At 36.4% G+C, this 22,743-nt stretch overlaps 1 non-coding gene across 1 annotated transcript; it reads left to right on the top strand.

Annotated features, from left to right (window-relative positions):
* The first annotated feature begins 14,558 nt into the window (after positions 1–14,558).
* LOC145065137 (small nucleolar RNA R71) lies at positions 14,559–14,665 on the top strand. The gene has a single exon (XR_013688287.1). It is a non-coding gene; the product is annotated as a small nucleolar RNA R71 (small nucleolar RNA).
* Positions 14,666–22,743: the final 8,078 nt, after the last annotated feature.

Here is a 22,743-nt window from a genome sequence, read left to right as displayed (position 1 = left end):
ATGAAAAATGTTAAATACATGAAACAGTTTTACTACCAACCTCGTATATTTTTATTATATACAACGTTTCGATAAAACATAAAGATACGAAAAACGGTTACAAAAATACAATTTTATTATTCATATATATATATATATATATATATATATATATATATATATATATATATATATATATATTGAGTACAAAACGTTCATTTCATTAAATTTTACAAATATAGTTTACGAAGCTTTACCCCTTTGTAACCTGTTGAACAAAGGGTAAAATTATATGATGTACATATATAAAGGTTTTACGACATTTTCGATATTATACTGGAAAGAGGGGATAATTTCATATACAAACGTTTTCATTTCAAAAACACGTACACTCGTTGAGTAAAGTTGTGAGACATTGTCTTCATTGTACCTAACTGAGGTATACACGAAAGTCCTGTATTTATAACCGGAATCTCCGATACAAGAGCGTGATACTTGTGTATAGATCTATACATGACTGATGATCTCACACCCTGACTACTAGCTACAGTTAGACCGGCAGGTGCTGGGTGACAAATGTCATAAATATCTCGGCGACTAAAGAACGATGAGGCAGGCACCGCATCTTAAAAGCACGATTATAAAAATTCACATGGGGAAACGTCTATACGTATATTTTACACAAAAACACATTTCTTCAAACGGTTTTATACATGAATAAAACTGCATATTACTACTTTAAGTATGGAAAACACTAGTACATTTCGGTCTTGGAACATTTAAGAGTACAACTCATTTCTACAGAAAATATTGGATTTTCTAGAATAAACACTATGATTTTTACAAGTGAACGACTTACATCTCATTTAATAGAAAATATCATATTTTCTAGAAATAACACAATATCTTTTCACGGAAAGGCTTACTATTTTTCATAACGAATCTTATGAACTCACCAACTTAAATGTTGACACTTTTTCAAACAAATTGTATTCTCGGGGAATCCGTAAAACAGGTAACCAACAGCTTTTGAGGATAGGGCGCTAAGGCGTCAAACAAATCTTTTGTCATCATATTGTAATTGACTTTTGAAACATGTAACACTTATAATGATACAACCTTTTAGATTATATATATGATGGTTATGTTTGCTTTCTTTACTATTATATAATTGTTATAATACAATAAATGAAAGTCATCCACCCCCGGACATTTCCGCCCTCCTGGTTTAGGGGTATGATACTTTAGGGTTTTATGTGATAATTGGGGTTGACCTTTGATTTAGTGTCTTGGTGGTGTGTGATACTGGTTTGTTAGTATTGACATGCAATGGTGGTTTTTCAATCTACTTGTGAGGTGAGTTTCTCACTGCATTACTTATATCATAAATGTTTTGGTTGAATTGTGTATCTAGTTGTACTGCTAGAATCTTGTTTGTTGGTTAATATTTATATGTTGTATATGATTCGTTAATAACTTAGTGTCGCCGATGACCCAAATATGTTGCATGTCTGCATCTGAGTTGCTAATAACTTAGGGTTGCTGATGAGCCAAATATGTTGTATTAGAGTACCTGAAGACTCACGGTCGCTGAGGGACGATTATACTGTATTTTGAGTTGTTGAGGACTTAGGGTTGAAGCATATACCTATTGCTACTATATATGTTTAATTGTTTTGAGCTGAATGTGATATTTTGGAAACTCAACAACCTCTTGCTTATAGTTGTGGATTTAAATGTTTTAGGTACTTTTGAGGATCGGGGTAAAGCAAAGGCATGACTATACATATTTGTCACCAAAACATACTTTCCAAAAAAATCATGAATCAGAGTATCCAAAAATCATAAGTAACAAAATCTAGGATGACGTGCACAATCATGCCTTCGCCTTGCCCCTGTCTTCTGATGTACCTGAAACCATAAAATCAAACTGTAAGCCATGTCTTTGTGAGTTCCCCAAAAGTACCACACACAATAACATAATGCTATGCATGTAACCAGGCGTGTGGTACTAGGTTGGATTGCAACTGAGCCTTTAGCTACTAATTGGACCACTCCTCAGCTTATAACATAAGCTGGACCACTCCCTTGGCCTATGGTATCAACTAGACCGCCAAGGTAACTTGGCCTTCCACACAAATCAGAACTGCCTCAACCCCACAGCACAATAACATGCTAACATATACAACTATAAACAATGGCAACCAATTACATGTAATCATACAGATCTACCAGTCTAACATATCACTAGTGAATATAGGTAATCATACAGATCTACCAGTCTAAAATATAACTAAATATAACTAGCATAACATCATCCTAAATACCATGATATATAACCTAGAGATTTGGCATTGGTGCCTTCAACCTATGAGTACAATGAGGAAAACTCACCTCACAATTTGAACGATAGTTGAACTGATCACTGCTCTAAACACAGGCTCTATTAATAACCTGTACATCACACAATGACAAAGCCTCAACCTACCACTCAAAACACCCCAAATAACCTAAAGTCAAATTTAGTCAAAGTCAATGGTCAACTGTCAAATGTCAAAGATCAACCTCCAGCTAGTCACCATGTCGTGGCCATCTTGGTACAAATCTAGTCTCTCCCATGGTCTTGATGGATAAAGTTTCCAACTTTATACTTTAAGACATGTCAATAAGTCTAAATCCCAAACCCTAATTCCTTAAAGGTGACTAAATGCGTAAAGACACTTATTAAGCACCCAATCTCTACAGTTGCTCACTCAAAGTTTCCAGAATGGTTCCCTACACCTAAGAAGCCAAAAAATATTCATATCTTTATAGACATGCATGTCCAATGCTGGTTCCTTCCATTTTAGGTAAAAAGCATGGCAATAAGGAACTCAAGGTTGAGCATAGGACCGAAAACTCCATAGATCTAAAACATATGACACTAAAATGACCATATGGATCCATAAAGTTGCAAACATAATGAGATCCAACCTTCCAATTTCTCATACCATGAAGATTAAGGGACAAAATGGCTAGATCTAGAGACAAGTAAAATAAAGATTGGATCTTGAGGACTTAAAAGAGTCCAGAAACGTGCATAACAGGGATAAGGGGAGTTGCTTGATAAAACAAAGCGTAAGTAGCAAGTATTTTTTTTAATGACACGCATTTAAGATACGTATTTATGACATATTTTGTGATACACACTTTTACGTGTTATATTTTCAAGTATTTTTTTTAATTATTGATTTACTAATTTTCAAATTAAGTAGCAAGTAATGTCTAATAATACTATATATATATATATATATATATATATATATATATATATATATATATGTATATATAAGAAAACATTTCATAAAATAAATGTACTAAACACACACTTTTTACACATCTAGTATATTCACTAACATAAAACTCTTAACACACTTTCTACACAACATATGACTAAGCAAAACACATATATTATAGAATGAATATCAACAAAAATATGTAACAACATCTATGGGTGATATAACTGCTTCTTGAACTAATAAAATGTGGCAATGAGTCTGTTTCTTTATATGAAGATCCATCATGATTACTATTTTCATGCATACCATGATCACTAACATTTTAATATACACAAGGAAATCACAAAAAGATCATCTTTCCACATACTTTTAAAAAGTGCAAATTGTGAAAAAAATTTCATTACTAATATGGAATATGAAATATGGTATTTGTATTTCCAAATCAGAACTGAATGGATGTCGAAGAGTTAATAAGATTGGACTAAAAAGGAAAGCAAAATGCAATAAGTAGGAAAAAGTTAGAAGTACAATGCTAAAAAGTGAGGTTGTTACCTAGAAATCAACTGTAAGTCAAAGCGGAGGACGGTTTGTAGGACAGCCTTAGCCTTGTGATAAAAGTTATCCTTACATGATACAACTCCCGGAGTACAATAATTCCTCAAATACATGATCCACATTTTGTCCCCATGCCCCATGATTCAACTCAAGGAGCTTCTCACATGGTGTTAAACCTGCATCATACATATTGATATAACATGACGCAAAACTTAATAAACGTTATCAACTTCATATATAATATAGATTACCAGATTAAGAATAAGTTTATTAAATAAAAAATGTATGCACTCTCATTCAACTGTTCTAACAACCTCTGTCAGTTTTGCAAAGACACATCATCATACAATATGCCAACATGTTTGTTATTCACAAACATAAGCAGTGCAGCTTGCGTTCACATAAAGAAAGAAAGCTACTACAATCCTAAGCTTCCTAGAAAAAGGGAGAGAGAGAGAGAGATAGAGAGATAGAGAGATAGTGATAGAGGAATTTAAGGATGATTAGGGGATAAAAGTAAACCATTGTTTCTTAATTTAGTTCATCACCCTTATTCATATGGATTCTTCTGGAGTTAAGAAGGGTAATAAGTATTATTCTTGAAAATAATATCCTTTACAGATCAAGAAACCCAACAAGGAAAATTAAAAGTATTACTCTTCAGTGGGAATTTGAGTAGGTGAACTAGAACTACCAAATAAAAAAAAGAAACCAACATTGATTTGCTCAGAAAAGTTCCTCACAAAATTTGAATACAAATAGTTTTCCTTTTGCTTATAAAATGTGCAATTTGGTAAAAGCAATAAAAATAAAATAATTATGACATACCTAAAGACCACCAATGGAAAAACAAGATAGCCCAGACTTTAACAAACATGTATAATATCCACTTATAAAGCATAACTAAGAAACATGATGCAATCACAACAAACAGGTGGGACAACTTTCACATATATATTAGCCATAGCTACAGTCAAAGTTAAACTCAAAGTCAACCTTAACCTTTAAAAGTATGTCATTCTCAATGGTTTCTTCTCTGCCACTCCAGGTAGACCAGTAAGATGTACATATTATGACACCAATACCAACGAGCCCATCTTCTTCTCTATCATCAATCCAAATTGCAACCTTCACCTGTTATATAACAGAAATAAATCAACAAATAGGTGAACAATTGAAAACCTAAAATTTGAATTTTCTATATTTCACATGCTTTAATAGTATGCTCTAGCAATGCACTCTATAGGTAGGACAAGATTGAGTGTGGACAACATCATTTTGGTATGTGATATTTTTTTCTTTAGTCCTTCCTTAAGGGTATATATATATATATATATATATATATATATATATATATATATATATATATATATATATATATATTAGTCTAGTAAATGTTTTTCTTTTAATATATTGTAAGAACTTCTCTTGGAAATGGGATTATTACGTTGGAAAATAATGCCAAGAAACAAGAAAGTTTAGTCATTACCTTTTATGTTGAATTGTTCCTTTGTATATTCTTATTTCATTTGTAAATTTGTCAAATGATAACATGAGATAGAAGTTTGTTTTATTGATACTTTTGTGTGTATATATACACAAAATCCTTATATATATATATATATATATATATATATATATATATATATATATATATATATAATTGAAAATAAATTATAAATACTTGAAAATTATGAAAAAAGATAGAACTGCCATGTATTGTCTGGGTAAAGTCGATGATTCCGACGGGGAAGTAGTCCTACCATAATGGAATACATTAAGGATCAAATGTGGTACCGATTCAATTATGCCAACTATATAAATTCCACCAACATCATGAATGTATAGTAGTGGGCTTGATGGGAAGCTTTTAGTAAACCACGGTGATGTTAATAGTTTAGGGAAAGATGTTCCAGGATCTGGCTTAAGTGTGGAAGAGGTTGTAGGATTCTGAAGAGTTAATGTTATAGCATGACCTAAAAAAATGTTTAAAACCTATAAGAATTATAAAAAGTACAATGGATTAGAATCCAAAACCACAAAACAGTTAACGAAAGAACTCCCGTCCTTATACTAGATTAGAGCTATATTATTGTGAAATCAAATTAAACTAATGCTTCTAAAATTGCTAAGTTGAAATGAATTTGCTACGCACAAAGATAAGCTGATGATTATGTTAACAAATAACTATACTCCAGATGAACACAAATAGATAATCAACAGATCCGTGTTTGCATCTTCAATTTACCTTGTAATGATAATGATAACAATTCACCACTAATTCTATACATTATTGTTGATACAAGAAAGTGACTCTCGGCAACTAAGGATTGTATCATCAATACAAAGGCTTGCTTGACTGAGTAGTGAAGTGTTTGGATGAGAAGCGAAAATGAGGAGATGTATTGTATTGACTAAATACATAAAGACCGGAGTTAAGGAAGTGCAAAGAGTTGAGAGCTTTTTTCTTTTGTTATACCATAGTGTCAGAAAAGTAATGATCAACTTTTTTAACTTTCTATGTTAGGTAGGTATTGCCAGTCGCACGCATGGGAAGCATGGCCGTATTTGTTAGGATAACTTTTGCATTATCTTATTTGAAGACTTGTATTATTTGCATCTATAAATAAACAGTCTTGTAATTGATAGAATATGTGTCTGATTTCCATATTCATTGTACCCTTATCAATTTGAAATACAAGTCTTCTTATCACTTATATCTCTTTGTTCATGCTTTATTGCTCATGATTTAATAACTTGTGTTTGACTATAAATCAAGTTATGATTCAACAAGTATCTCTTTAGCTTGTTTATATTTAATGATGTATCTCTTTAACTTTTTGAACTTTATCAAAGATCCATGAGATTAACTTAAATTGCACACCATAATCTCTTTATAATTTAGTTCTTCTCTCAACAATGGGTATCAGAGCCATAGTGGTTGCTTTTTGACTTTCTTTGAAAATCAATAATCTTTTCAAAATAAAAACTCTGATTTAAAAGACCTTCTATACCACTTAGCTCATCTTTTTCAAAATTCAAGGAAAATGGCACAACTTTACTCGTTAAATCTATCTAACAGTGTTAAAGGTTGTAATTGAGCTCCAATACTTTTTACAAGTGAATATCATAAGTGGTCTTAAAGAATGGACATATATTTAACAAGACCTGGATGAGGTTTGGAGATCTGTAGAAAAGGACCATATGTACCTGTCCTTCTACCCATTGTCACTGATGGAGCTCGAGTCAGACTTGGAGGCGGTCAACTTGCCATGAACAGACCTACCAACGATGACATAGACAAGATGGAGAAAGATGAAATCGCTTTCTATGAAATCACTTATGGAGTCCCTTTTGACAGATTTGATCTTATTAATTACTAGAGATCTGCAAAAGGAATCTGGGATGTTCTTAAGAATCTTACCGAACAAGCTCAAGACAAGAAGTTAACAACAACTTTCAATGATTTCAACAAATTCAAAGCTATCAATGGAGAAAATCTTGATGATTCCTTTAAAAATTTCAACCTCATCGTCAACAAACTCTCAAATGCAGGTATTTCTCGAAGTTATCATGAAACAAATTTGTAGTTCCTAAATGGTATGGGAAAGCAGTGGACTATGGAAAAGATGATAGTTCAAGGAAATTGGAAGATCAAAACTCATTATCTATATAAACTCTATGGTGAATGATGTGCACAAAACTACTCACTAATTTTAATATTTATAACCTAACGAACTTAACTAACTATGCACTTATAGGCAGTGTACCTAGTCAGATTACAGTATAGCTTGGGTAAGTCGGGTGTCGATCACAGGTAACGGTGTTATTAATTAATTTACTTACTATTAAATTAACCTAATTTTTAACAAGTTTAAAAGGGGTTTTATCTGATTTTACAAGATCAGATGAACTTAAATTCAAATTCAATATTTAAAAACACACTCTTGTTTAGTTTGAATCCACTTCTCCCTTATGGCTAGCTAATGATTACGGATTATTAAGTTGGGTTTTTAGTTGTATTAGTAATTTAGTTCTATCTTACCAATAATTAACTAATTCATGTCAAACCATGTATGTTCATACATAATTAAACACAAAACTAATTATGAATGTAAATATGCTATGTAAGATTTGTTGTATAAACGCAATTATGGTCACAATATACGTTCTCTGGCACAGTTAAGCTTTATTCATTCTAATTACTAACTAAGATTGGTCAATCCTAGCTCTAACAATTCAATGTTCACTAAATTATTAGGTAAACAGGTTCATGCAGTTTAATGGTCACTAAGCTACACAGAACATGCAATCAAGCAAATAGATAAACAAATAATAGCATGCTAGGTTATACGAATCAAACAACTATTCATAAGTTTAAAGCTTCATCTAGCTAAACAAGAGTAGCTAGATTCAGCTGCTCATCATAGCAACTAAACCAAAACAACTAAAACTAATGAAAGACATGTTCTTATTTAACTAAAAAAATAAACATTTACTTCTTTTGGTGTTGAAAACCCTCTTCCAGAACCTTTCTTTCGTTTTTAATCGTCTCCTGGAACTCTTTTCTTCTGCCCAAAAGCTCTCCCATTCGTAATAATCAGGAGGACTTATATAATCCTCAAAAACCCGCGCCATGTCGTGGCCAGAGGTGCCACGTCGTGGGCTTCAAGCAATCCGTATCCTTCAAGGAAATCCTCCGCGTCGCGATGTTTATCTTCTGGAACACCCATGCCACGTCGTGGGCTTCATTGCCGCGTCGTGAACTGCGTGTTTATCGTGAATTTATTATTTTCTTGTCTTTCAAGCCTCCCATGTTCCACATTTTGGCACTTTTGGTCCCTCTCTTCGAAAGTCCTTTATATTGACTGAAAATAACAATTTAAAGTCATAAGTATCATTATTCTAAACAAAAACGTACTTAAATATTGCCTAAAAATAAGTATAAATATGGCAATATCAAAATACCCCACACTTAGGCTTTGCTTGCCCTCAAGCAAATTTAAACTTAATTCTTAATTACTAACACCACACAGAACAATCCGACTCTAGTTCAACCATTATGCCAAGACCTCAACACATGCTTTTGTGTCTAAAATATTCCTAAAGTACCCCCCAAACTTTAAATACTCACAATCTTCATAAACACTCGCCCACTTTTTCCGAACAATGCTCATTTTATGCAACCCTCCGAATCCATCCTCAGAAAACCTCCTTATCCTCAAAGTATTTTTAATTGAGCAACCTACGCATACATAATCTAGAATTACAATCATTGATACCACTATGGAGCTCCGTTGGAATTCTTCATTTTCTTTGACATTTGATCTTTGATTTCTTTGAATTCACCACCTTATTTGATTTCTGGTATCTTCAACTTTTGAATTTCGTGGAGTTTTGATCTTTTGATCTTCACTTTACTTGCTCCAAAATTCTTCAAACTTTACTCGTAATTCTCTCTCTCTTTTTTTTATTTTATTTTATTTTTTTAACATGTACCTCACTTTTTTTTTTCTTTTCACTTAAAACCTACATGCTTAAGCAGAGGCGCTCAACCTCAACCTTTATCGGTTAATGATAATAATTTTCCTGGATACATTTCAGGTTTAGGTTGCTAAACATATTGCATCCCTCAAACCAAGCAGGGTTATGTTTTTGTTCCATGATTTCACTAAAATAAAGGAGGCCACAAATGCACTATAACGTGTATTGGCTCAACTAAACATTTGAACTTTCATCGGATCATCCCACATAATACTAGTAATTATAGATCAAATTATTACTAGATTCAATTATTCAAAATTTTCAAAATTTTTCAATTTTTTTACTATCAAGTTCTATGATTTTCTAGCAACTTACTTTTTCTACCCCTACCCCACACTTATTTCATACAATGCCCTCATTGTATTCATAAAAATAAATCAAAATTAAAGAAGAGGGAGAAAAAGGAACAGACTCCCCTGGGATAGTGGCGTTAGCATCTCCAAAAGTGTGGAAAACGTGCAATTGGACTTCCAAAAATAGAAACTTGGTGTAGAACTGGTTGAATACGTAAATAAACCACAAACATGACTCGAAACTTCAATTCTTCAAAGTGGGTATTTGTAAGGAAAATTGTGACAATTATAAACTGGGTCACGTCATGACAGGTAATTGGCCACGTCGTGATATGGGTTGAAGCTGCGAACACCAAAATGCTGAATTTCTTCAAAGTGTAGGAGCGCCACGACGTGGCGCTAGGATTCCACGTCGTGGAAACTGGGCATCAGCAGAAAATGGCTTATTTGTTTTATTTACTTTAGCAAATTTGACCAAAGGCTAACTGGTTTCAGACGCTTCTATGCAAATATATTTCCCAACTATAACATCTCTCCTAATATACCCCACACTTATCTTGAATTGTGGGTTCCAACTCACGACTCTAAGCTTCCTGGACTGGACAAACATGACTCGAAAGTTAACCTTCCTTTTTTTTTGCCCCTTGGAATTCCACTGCTAATCTGAAAAAAAATGGACAACCCAAAAGAATAAAAAGTAACATCATAGTTTAATAATGTTTTACATCACACACCAAATTCAACATAAAAAAAACTACTCAAAAGAAATAAAATCAATCATCATCTTGATCTTGTGCTCCACTTGGCCCTGCCCCATCATTTTGCGGACGCCATAGCTCCTCCCATGTCGGAAAATAGGGATATTGTGGTGGCATAGAAGGTGGTCGGGTCACACCCAAATGCGAATAAATACCCTCAGTAAGCTGGGTATGGTAAATGGCATGCCCCCGTAGATTATCCAAATATGTTCCTACCCGACTCTGAAAAGGGTCTGTAGGCACTCCCTGCACATACTGCGAAGAAGCACGCTCTCGCTCGACTTCACCTCTAGCCCGCACATTCCGACGCCGCGGTCTAGCTGGTGGTTGCTGTCCCGGCTGCTCCTCCTCTTGCTCGTCATCTATCGGCGGTATAACAAAATGACCCCCGATATTCACCACCGCTCGCATAACACCCAAGACTTGAATAGTCAAGTCTGTATCCGGGAATCGAGTAAGATTCCTCACAAAGTCATGGGTCAAAATATGATATGACCAAGCCAGGTGAGTAACCAAATGCCCCCCAGTAATCGGGCTCCCAGGCCTAGAATTGGCCGCTTTCTTCCCCATAAACCTCGCCAACATATAAGGTAAATCACAACAAACTCCCGGGGTAATAAGAGTCCATAAGTAAAATAGATTCTGAATGGGGACCTTATCACCATGATGCTTGTGATTTATTGAAAAAGTGATAAGGCGGTGCAAAAATCGGAAAACAGGATTCCGTATTTGTGACTCACTCGAGTCACGAGTGTTGTACTCATGGTTAGAAATGCCCCGCCAGAACTGCACATCCAAAGTACCCGGAGCAAAATCCCGCACACATCCAAGCAAGAAAGGAATGAAAAATGGAGATTGCGTCTCCACTTCTGTATAGAGCCCCATACGCCAAGCAAATTCCCGAAGACTACACTCTCGATATACACCGCCCAAACGAAACACAAGTGCCCGGTTGTATGTTAAATCAAGAGTGCGTTCCTCGAAGCATACGGTAGAGAAAAACTGTACCGATAATTCCCGGTACACGGGTTCTTGAATGGCGAATAAATTCCTCCACCCGTGACAAGTGAAAGAAAATTGGTCCCCTTCGTATGTTTTCGACCAATAGCGTGTCAACTCTGCAACCATTCCTACTCCACCAAGCCATCCCCAATCTATAATTGGACCTATTGCAAACTCCCTATTATATAACCATCCAAGCCGATTCTCGTAGGTAGTTAGCAACGGTCGGGGAATGTTTTGAGGAAACTGGTATAAGGGATGTATGCTTGCTACATCTATCGGGTTTTCCTCCTGTGGAACAGCTCGTCGTGGTCCCATTTCTGCATACAAAAGCAAACCAAAACAGCAAACATCCAAAGCATTAAAACATATTAAATGGGTCTGGCAGAAGTCACGACATGGCCAGGCTATGCCACGTCGTAGGCCGCATCGCAAATAGCTTCTGGATCGGTCATTTTATAAGCGATTTAAACCAAAATTAGTGTTTAGGGTTTGTTCCTATGGACATCTAAATGACATGCAATCTAAAATCAACCACTAGATTCAACCAATTTTGTGAATCATACAAACCCTAACCATGAAAACTTGAAATGGGAAGAACTAACTACAAAATAATGAGTAAAACACATACCAAGTAGATTAATTGGCAAGATCTTGCAAGGAAATTGGAAGTAGATTAAGAAATTGGCTGTGGGGTTAGGATGTTCCCGTTCGTGCGGCAGTCTCCAAATGGGGAGTGATAATTATCGGTCAAAGGGTTTTAAGAAATTGCCCCCCTGATTTGTAAAGGCCACGACGTGGCTGGCTATGCCCACGTCATGGAAACTTAAGTATGCTTTATAATCGCGTGTTTGCATTTCGACCCACGACGTGGTTGGCTATGCCCACGTCGTGGAAACTGCCCATTGCAACATTTTTAATGGACTCTAACATATTAACTAATTACTTTGCATATCATTAATTATTTAAAGTTCCCTACAGCTAATTCTTTACCAATTATCAGTTTTTAGACGATGAATTGATGTTTTTCCTAAATAAAAGCTAAAAGAAAAGAAAGAAAAGAGAAAAAAATTTAAAAGGAAAATGCAAACCAAACTCAGGTTGCCTCCCGAGAAGCGCTTCTTTTTTTCTTGGAGTCTTGAGCTGGACTCCGTGCCTCCTACGTTGAATCTTCGGAAGAGTCTCCCACCAGAATCTTTTGTTCCTTGAATCGCCATTTGTATGCTTGAACTCTCCTTTTATACGCCTTCTTTGAATTTTCCTTTTTAGCTTTTCCATCTTCTTCAAGCTTGCATTTTGTGCCCTTCGTTTGTTCCTCGCATTCCATAGCATTCTCCTCCTCTTTCACCACTGGCTTTGTTACTCTTGAAGTGACTTCCTCTTCATCACTTGTCATTTCCTCGTCCTCTTTGCTTACCCAAGAAGGCGGGCTCTTGTAAGCTATGACTTCAATTAAATACGGAACAAATGCCCTTGGTTTTGTCCTCTTGACTTGATGAACCGCCTTTATCTCTTCTTCCATAAGCTTTTCCAGTTCTTCTAGTTCATTCTCTTCATTAATTGTGAACACCACTTCTTTATCTTCTTGAAAGTCATCTTTTATCCCTAAGACTTCTTGTTTATCCCCAACCCTCAAAGTGAGCTTGGACTCGCGGATATCAACTAGGGCTCCAGCAGTGTTAAGCAATGGCCGACCAAGGATTATTGGAACATCCGGATCTTCTTTCATGTCCAAGACTACAAAGTCTATTGGAAAAACAAATTTTCCAATTTTCACCAAAATATCCTCCACGATGCCGCTGGGTTGTGTCACCGAACAATTCACCATGTGAATCTTCATTTTTGTACCCTTCATCTTCTGAATCTCGAATTTTTGATAAAATGAAAAAGGCATTAAATTAATGCTAGCCCCAGAATCGGCTAAAGCATTGACCTTCATTTTATTCCTAAACTCACATGGAAGAGTGAGGCGTCCAGGATTCCCCAGTTTTTCTGGTGTTTCTCCCAACACAGCGTTCGAAGTTTGTTCACTTAGAATCACTGTAGACTGCTTCTTTAATTGCCTTCGCGTATCTATCAAGTCTTGCAGTAATTTCTGGTTCTCGGGAGCTTTGGATAAGGACTCGACAAAGGGGGTATTAATTGGGATCCCCTTCACATGCTTTACGAACTCCAAATGCTCCTTCTCCAGTTGACTGAGGGTAGCTCGGGTGGGAAATGGCAGAGGTGGATGATAAGCTGGAATGGTTTCAAAGGACTTTTGATCATACTTGCGCCACATCGTGGCCAGAGGAGTGCCACGTCGTGGCGAGCCTGGTTCAGCACTTTCTCCATTTTCGATCCTTGATTTCTTGAGCTGCTTCGGTTCTTCTTCCAATCCCTCCAGGAACTCAGATATTGCATCTTCTTCAGTATAAATGGCCATTACGTGAGATTGGGTCTTTACTTCGGGATTCTTCGGGGACAATTTTTCATGAACTAGAGTAGCTAGTTGACCAAATTGTACTTCAAGGTTATGGATGGAGGCTTGCTAGTTCTTTATCAATGTTTGTTGTTGCATGATAGCGGAATCAGTGGCATCGTGTCTCTTTTCCAAAGCCTCCATAAAATTCATCAAAATGGTCTCTAGGTCGGGTTTCTTCTCGGCCTGTAACTGCTCCTTTTGATATAGGCCTCGACCTGTCTGCCTATATTTCTCTTCTTTTTGCCTCTTATACTCTTCATATGGCAGCCACTCCTTCTTCGGTTTCCTCCAGTCCTCATCCAATTTATCCCCACTAGAGTAGCACACTTGAGCTTTTCTGTTCCCAAATTCATCTACATTGCAGTCCTTGGTCAAGTGTGGACCACTGCATCTCTCGCACCCCACTCTTATGGCATGTATCGACTGGTCCATTTGTGTTATCCTGCGATCGATGTTATTCAGCATGGCCATGACAGCTGCAATTTCTTCAGTTTGGGCCCCTCCACCGCCTTTGATTCCATCTTGCCTTGGGTTGTGGTATTCGCGAGAGTGTTTCGCGAATTCTTCAATTAACTCCTTAACCTCCCTTGGATATTTCTTTGTCAACGGTCCTTGAGAATCAAGGAGTTGTCTTGTCATCACATTGACCCCATCATAAAATATTGACATCTCTTGCTGCACATTTAGGTCATGTTGAGGGAAATTTCTGAGCAAGCCCTTGTATCGCTCCCATGGTTCGTATAGTGACTCCCCCGACTGTTGCTCAAAGTTGGCTATTGCCTTCTTGAGTTTCGCTATCTTGGATGGCGGGCAAAACTGGTCCAGGAATTGCTCATGCATTTGAGCCCAAGTGGAGATTGTACCCGGTGGGAGTGCTTTCAACCACCCCTTAGCAGCTCCTTTGAAAGTGATGGGAAGCATCCTAAGCAATACTGTGTTTTTGTTGACATTTGGGACATTAAAGTAATCCGCAATGTCGTTGACTTCATCAAGATGCTTAAAAGCATCCTCATGATCTTTCCCGAAAAATGGGATGTCCTTCAGTGCGGTCAATATGTGTCCCTTCAGCTCGAATGTGGCAGTGGCAGGTATTGCGGGTTGGACTAAACCGGGACCCACATCTTCTCGGATTCGCTTCTTGTAAGCTCCCATGGACATTTCCTCGATTGCTGCCATCTCGTTCTTTGGCTCGTTCTCGGGTTCGCTCGTGTGTTCTTCAAATTCTTGGTCCGTATCGCTTTCGGACTCGGTTTGGACGGGTGTATAATCCAAATGCTCAAGATTGCTTTTGTGCTTTGCTAATGAACTTGACTCTCTTGTCTTCTTTCCCGACTTCCTAGAAAAAGCTGACTTCAATTCTTTCAAGGGCGTCTTTTTCTTGTGAAGTGCAGACTCGGAGTCTTCAAGTGGTGGCACCAAGTGTGTGTTTGAACTTCTGGTCATGAACTCCTGCAACTTGCTAAACTAAAAAAAAACGTAAAACTGAACTAAAATAAGAAAAACTAATGTCAAATAAAAAAAATCTAGTTTTTAACTGTCCATGTCGTGGCCAGAGTGATGCCACGTCGTGGACTCTGTGAATAACAAAAAAAATTATTTTGCTGAAAAATTAACTTTTTGTGGGTTCTTACTCCACATGAAGGATCGATCAATTTAATGCAAATAAATAAGCTAAAACTAAGCCGTTCCCGGGCAACAACGCCAAAAACCTGATGTGCACAAAAGTACTCACTAATTTTAATATTTATAACCTAACGAACTTAACTAACTATGCACTTATAGGCAGTGTACCTAGTCAGATTACAGTATAGCTTGGGTAAGTCGGGTGTCGATCACAGGGAACGGTGTTATTAATTAATTTACTTACAATTAAATTAACCTAATTTTTAACAAGTTTAAAAGGGGTTTTATCTGATTTTACAAGATCAGATGAACTTAAATTCAAATTCAATATTTAAAAACACACTCTTGTTTAGTTTGAATCCACTTCTCCCTTATGGCTAGCTAATGATTACAGATTATTAAGTTGGGTTTTTAGTTGTATTAGTAATTTAGTTCTATCTTACCAATAATTAACTAATTCATGTCAAACCATGTATGTTCATACATAATTAAACACAAAACTAATTATGAATGTAAATATGCTATGTAAGATTTGTTGTATAAACGCAATTATGGTCACAATATACGTTCTCTGGCACAGCTAAGCTTTATTCATTCTAATTACTAACTAAGATTGGTCAATCCTAGCTCTAACAATTCAATGTTCACAAAATTATTAGGTAAACAGGTTCATGTAGTTTAATGGTCACTAAGCTACACAGAACATGCAATCAAGCAAATAGATAAACAAATAATAGCATGCTAGGTTATATGAATCAAACACAAGCAATTTTTACTAACTAAACTTAATCCATAAGCATATAACTATTCATAAGTTTAAAGCTTCATCTAGCTAAACAAGAGTAGCTAGATTCAGCTGCTCATCATAGCAACTAAACCAAAACAACTAAAACTAATGAAAGACATGTTCTTATTTAACTAAAAAAATAAACCTTTACTTCTTTTGGTGTTGAAAACCCTCTTCTAGAACCTTTCTTTCGTTTTTAATCGTCTCCTGGAACTCTTTTCTTCTGCCCAAAAGCTATCCCTTTCGTAATAAACAGGAGGACTTATATAATCCTCAAAAACGCGTGCCATGTCGTGGCCAGAGGTGCCACGTCGTGGGCTTCAAGCAATCCGTATCCTTCAAGGAAATCCTCCGTGTTGTGATGTTTATCTTCTGGAACACCCATGCCACGTCGTGGGCTTCATTGCTACGTCGCGAACTGAGTGTTTATCGTGAATTTATTATTTTCTTGTCTTTCAAGCCTCCCATGTTCCACATTTTGGCACTTTTGGTCCCTCTTTTCGAAAATCCTTTATATTGACTGAAAATAACAATTTAAAGTCATAAGTATCATTATTCTAAACAAAAATGTACTTAAATATTGCCTAAAAATAAGTATAAATATGGCAATATCAGTGAATTTCAAGCTCAAGAATCTACGGTGATTTCAATAAATCACCTCAGTATACTTGTATCAGAAAGTCATCATACCGAACCTCATATGAGGAGACACAATAGTCGTATGAACTGGACGCAACCCGATGAAGAAAATGATTTTAAAGTGCGTTAGCCTTTGTTAGCCAACAATTCAACAGCCTTCTACCACAAAACTACAGTAAAAATTATCAGTTTACCAAAAGCCCTTTTAACAACAGTTACAATCTGAAGAATAACCCCTCTCAACATTATCCTCAACCTTCCAGATATCCTAGAAACCTGTCGTATCAACCACAGTCTCAAAAAACACCATGATGCTTAAAAACTCCTATGAAGCACCAAAAGAAGACAAACCTTCTGACAACGTAGATAGAACCAAAGAGAAGAAAGATGAAGTTCTCATATTCCACAAATTTCATAAGGAGATTCACTTTTCTAGAGACTGTGAGGATAACATGGTGAAGGATAAAGTATTTTACATTAGAATGGATTAGGAGGTTGAAGACAATGAAAGAACGATGGAAAAAGATTTTATAGAACAAGTGAGAAGAGGCCATCAAGTATGCTCCTCAGGACATGAATATGAGGAAAATGACAACAAGAGGAAGTGACGCAAGTTATGTCTCGTTGCAACGAAGGGTGATGACATCAAAGATGCATCCACAAGGCTGAATGAAAATTATTGCTTCATGGCAAAGGAAGGAAGCATCAGCAACATTAAGCAGGTAAAATTTATGAAACAATCTGATAATTATGACTTGCATGATTTTTAACATCACCTAGTAAAACTCACTTGAATGTGTGTTGACGTCCTTACATATTATTACGAAGCCTTAGATGAAAAGAACATAGCAGCCCAAAAGTTGTACCACTGAGTGGAAGACTAGAAGACAAGAAGCTTAAGCTCTCCTTGTTAAAAACATATTTGAAACTTGAAATTGTATGTTCAAATTAGTTATTTGAAAAGCTCTTTAATGATAGTGAAGCAATTGAAAATCTTGTTAATAACATATCTGTAGACAACACCTACAATTAGGGGTTGTCTAATGGATATAACAATAGAGAGAAATCTCCAGCACGGTTTGATGCAGAACATCCATATGTCCTACCTAACAGAACTTTTCATTTCCCAATCAATGACAAAACCTCCCCTTAAGACATCCAATGCCATTTTGGAAAACTTCATGACTTGAGCAATAATTATGTAATTGAAGAGATCTCGCAGAAACATTGGGACTCTTTGACACTTTCCATTCAATACCAGTCATCGAAACAATTTCTCCTGGATTAGAATCTAAAGTGGATGAAGAAATCATTTTAGAAGGTAATATGTCACCAAAATCTTATGTTGGTGAGGAGATGATCCTATATGGACAAAACTTACCCTTAAAAGAAAATGTTCCTAAAGTTTCGACTCTTGCAAACTCTGCAGTGTCACCTTTTTCATCTCTGACACAAGTCTTACCGAAGACTTTTTTTAAGTCAACCACAATGATTCAAGCTCTTCCACAATGAGTAAGAATGGAAAATTTTGAAATTGGACAATGTTCTAGATGTCATGAAATTTACAGTTCATATGACTCTTCACCTAAACCCATATAGAAGTCTAACATGTTCAAAAGCAAAGACCTAAATTAAACAAATTTGACATCTTGTCACCAATGGATGAAGCAAAGCACGCCTTTAAAAATTTGAAATTAATCTCAAATTAAGAAAATGCAAGCTGAGTCAAATCCTATGGTTATAGAAAATAAAAGGTCATACTTTTCAAGGAAAATGTTTCAAAAGACTCTGCAATTTTTTTTTTTGAATAATTTAATTATTCAGACAAGTCAAAAAGGGATCAAAACGTCAAAAGTCCTAATAGGTCACTGAGTCCTACAAAGCCTCATTGCCCCAAATCTATGAAAAGTAACAACATCGCACTTGTTACTCTTCTAAAGAAAAATCCCAATAAAAATCTCAACATATTCATGATTGATGACACTGTAATTGTCAATCAAAAGAATAAAGAAAAGTTAGAAATGAAAATAAATCTTGAGAAACATATTGATTACGTTCCTAAATCCAAACCTAGACAATCAATGTAGATAAATGAAAAGAAACATACCTTTAGCACTTATCCACTTGTTAAGAAAACTGCTTTCAGGTCCAAGAGAGGATACTTCATACCAAAAAGGATATGGAAAAATAAAGACGTCAAGAACACCACATCATCAAAATCTAGAAACTCACACACAACAACATCGCCCAACACTACATCTTTTTTTCAAAATTTGTTGAGAAATCACACTATGTTGTTGCTGCCCCATACAAGTTTGGGTGCCCAAATTAACAAACTTATTTCCAGGCAATGTGTGAGGATCATGGATTATAATGGTTAATCGATAGTTCCTTCTCCTTATACATGAAAGGAAGGATGGAATACCTTCGCGACATAAAGGTAGACACACATGGTGGTCACGTAACTTTTGAAAATTATGCAAACATAACTATCCGAGGATATGTTGTTTTGGCAAATGTAAATTTCTCAATTAAAAGGGTTACATTTGTTGAATGTTTAAAACACAATATATAATGGTTGGGAAAGTCTACAAAGTTGGTCATCATGTTAAATTCGACGATGAATACAGTTACTGATGGGTTTTGAGCATTCTAACACTTCCTAAGTGTACATGCAACCCTAATAAACCTTGGATCTATGTTTGTCTAAGATACATGCAAATAATTATTTTTCCAAGGTTCATATCCTAACTAGCATGGCATGGGGAACATGAATCAAATAAAGCTAGTAGAAATACTTACCTTGTAGTTGTAGTTGATTGCTTGGAGTTTTAGAGCCTAGCACCAATAGTATGGATGCCTCAAATGGAAATCACAAATCACCACAAACTTGGAACTTTGAGAGAATAGTCACTACTATCTTGAAATCGGCCCTCTTACTTTACTCACCTCAACTAGTCTGATTTCAAGAACCAAAGCCTCCTTTATATAGTGTGGTGGATTAGGGTTACATCCATGTAAACCCTAATACCCGTGTCTCTTCATTTCCATGAGATCCATGGGTTAAAGCTCCATGGAGTATCCATGGACTTTCCATGCAAGCCTAGCCCATTCCATATAAGCATTAGCCCACACTATATAAATTTAGAAGCCCATATTTAATTAGTAATACTTATGATCTCTAAATTAATCCTAGATTAATTATAGATCAATACTAATTAAATAATATGATCTTATATTAATATATTAGAACTTATAATATATTAATAAATCATAACTTGTACTATTCTCAAAAGATTATCCATAAATTGTTCGGGTGAAGTGCAACCCAAATGGACCATGCTGGGTCGGGTCAAGTACATACCAAATATAATTATGGAGTTAGACACTATATCCAACAGTCTCCCACTTGGATAAGTCTAATAACTATAGTTGCAAGTATGACTTTAGGAACCGATCAGCAATCGTATCTCTTTAAACTCTGTTGAACTGGAACGCACCATTTTAGATAAGTGATCATATAATCCTCTGTTCTAGATATCAGCCGGACAAATACATGGAACATGGTCTTACTTATATTCCAGCATTTGTTTCCCGATTTCCGATTTGTTTGACATAGAACTTAACTGAACACATCAATTTAGTTCTGACCGAGCCCGGTACATAGGTCAAAACAAAATCATCGAGGGGCCCAGATATCGCTTCTAATCCTAGAAGGAATAGATAAACTTCGACTCATATGTTTGTTCTACCACTCATTGAATTATACACAAAGGCACGTTTTATAACATTGAGTTACCAATGCGTTTTCGTACAATCAATGCATAACCAACTCGTAAGTAACAAATCATATCTCTAGGTTTGAAGACTTATATGATATTACCGTCTCACGATCACTCGAAATAAATTACATGAAGTGATTCCAGTGAGCGTGGGTTGAGTCCAATGCTCAGAACTTATGAGCACTCATGATTGTTGTAGCCATGTCCAAAACCTTAGACCTCCGCAACCAATCATGACAGTCTTGATTCATACCTACTTCCGACATATGACCGAGTCTGGAGGTTTGAATAATATGATATACCAAACATAATTATTCTGGAAGTCAAAACATGCAAAAGAAATATAGTAAACGATCGACAAGAGATAGCAACACTTTACTCATAAATAAAACACCTTGTATTCATCATCTAATGTCAATTACACTTTACAAATTTCGAGATTATCTAACTACTAAAACTAATATCATCCTTCAGCCCTATGCTCCGAGCATGCTGGAGATGCTTAGCCCGAGTCAGTCCCTTCGTGAGGGGATCTGCTGGGTTCTCATCCGATGATACCCTCTTTGCCACGAGGATTCCTTCATCTATTCGATGTTTGTTGAAGTGATATTTTCTGTCAATGTGTCTAGATCTTCCATGATCTCTTGGTTCCTTGGATAAGGCAAACGTACTATTGCTGTCATAGAAAATTTCCATTGGCTCCTTTATAGCTGCTACAACTCCAAGGTCTCCGATGAAGTTCTTTAGCCATATAGCCTCCTTTGCAGCCTCGCTTGCTGCTATATACTCTGATTCACAAGTGGAATCAGCCATTGTCTCCTGCTTGGAACTTTTCCAAGTAATTGCCCCTCCATTTAGGGTAAAGACCCAGCCCGACTGAGAGTGGAAATTATCCCTGTCAGTTTGAAAGCTAGCATCACTGTACCCTACAACTCTCAAGTCATCACTCCCACCAAGGCTAAGGACCCAGTCCTAAGTCCTTCGCAGGTACTTGAGGATATTCTTTACCGCAATCCAGTATGCCTTGCCAGGGTTCCCCTGATACATGCTAACCATGCTCAAAGCAAAGGCTACATCAGGTCCAGTACACGCCATAGCATACATGATCGATCCTACAGCTGAAGCATAAGGTAGTCGACTCATTTATGCTATCTCAGCCTCTATACTTCGACTCTGAGTTTTACTCAGTCTGGCATTACTCTGGATCGGTAACTCACCTTTCTTGGAGTTATGCATGTTGAACCTTTTCAACACTTTGTCCACATAGGTGCTTTGACTAAGTCCAATTAGTCTTTTACTCCTGTTTCTCAAAATCCTTATCCCTAGGATATAGGCAGCTTCACCAAGGTCCTTCATAGCAAAACACTTCCCAAGCTAGGACTTTACTTCCTGCAGGGTGGAGATGTCATTTCCTATGAGTAGTATGTCATTCGCATACAGTACCAAAAAGCTGACTATGCTCCCACTAGCCTTGATATAGACACCAGATTCATCTTCACTCCTTGAAAAGCCAAATTCCTTGACTTTCTCATCAAAGCAAAGATTCCATCTGCAAGGTGCCTGTTTCGATCCATAAATGGATTTCTCGAGTTTACACACTCTATTGGGGTACTCTGTACTGACAAAACCCTCTGGCTGAACCATGTAAACATCTTCAGCCAACTTTCCATTAAGGAAAGCGGTTTTGACATCCATTTGCCATATTTCATAGTCATGAAATGCAGCAATGGCTAACAGAACCCTAATAGACTTAATCTTGGCCACTGGTAAAAAGGTCTCATCATAATCAACTCCCGGAGTTTGAGAATAACCCTTTGCAACCAGTCGTGCCTTATAAGTGTGTACATTACCATCCATGTCGGTCTTCTTCTTGAAGATCCATTTGCACCCAACTACCTTATGATCAGGTACATTGTCAACCAAGTTCCAAACTTGATTGTCATACATGCACTGTATCTCGCTATCCATAGCCTCTTTCCATTTAGCAGCCTCAGGGCCTGCCATGGCTTCCGTGTAGCTGTTAGGCTCATCCAGATTTA

Source organism: Lactuca serriola, chromosome 7, assembly GCF_051521515.1.
Source record: "Lactuca serriola cultivar US96UC23 chromosome 7, Lser_US96UC23_V15, whole genome shotgun sequence".
Classification (NCBI taxonomy): domain Eukaryota; kingdom Viridiplantae; phylum Streptophyta; class Magnoliopsida; order Asterales; family Asteraceae; genus Lactuca; species Lactuca serriola.
Note: the sequence above shows the minus strand (reverse complement) of the source record. Positions and strands in the feature narration are given on the sequence as shown.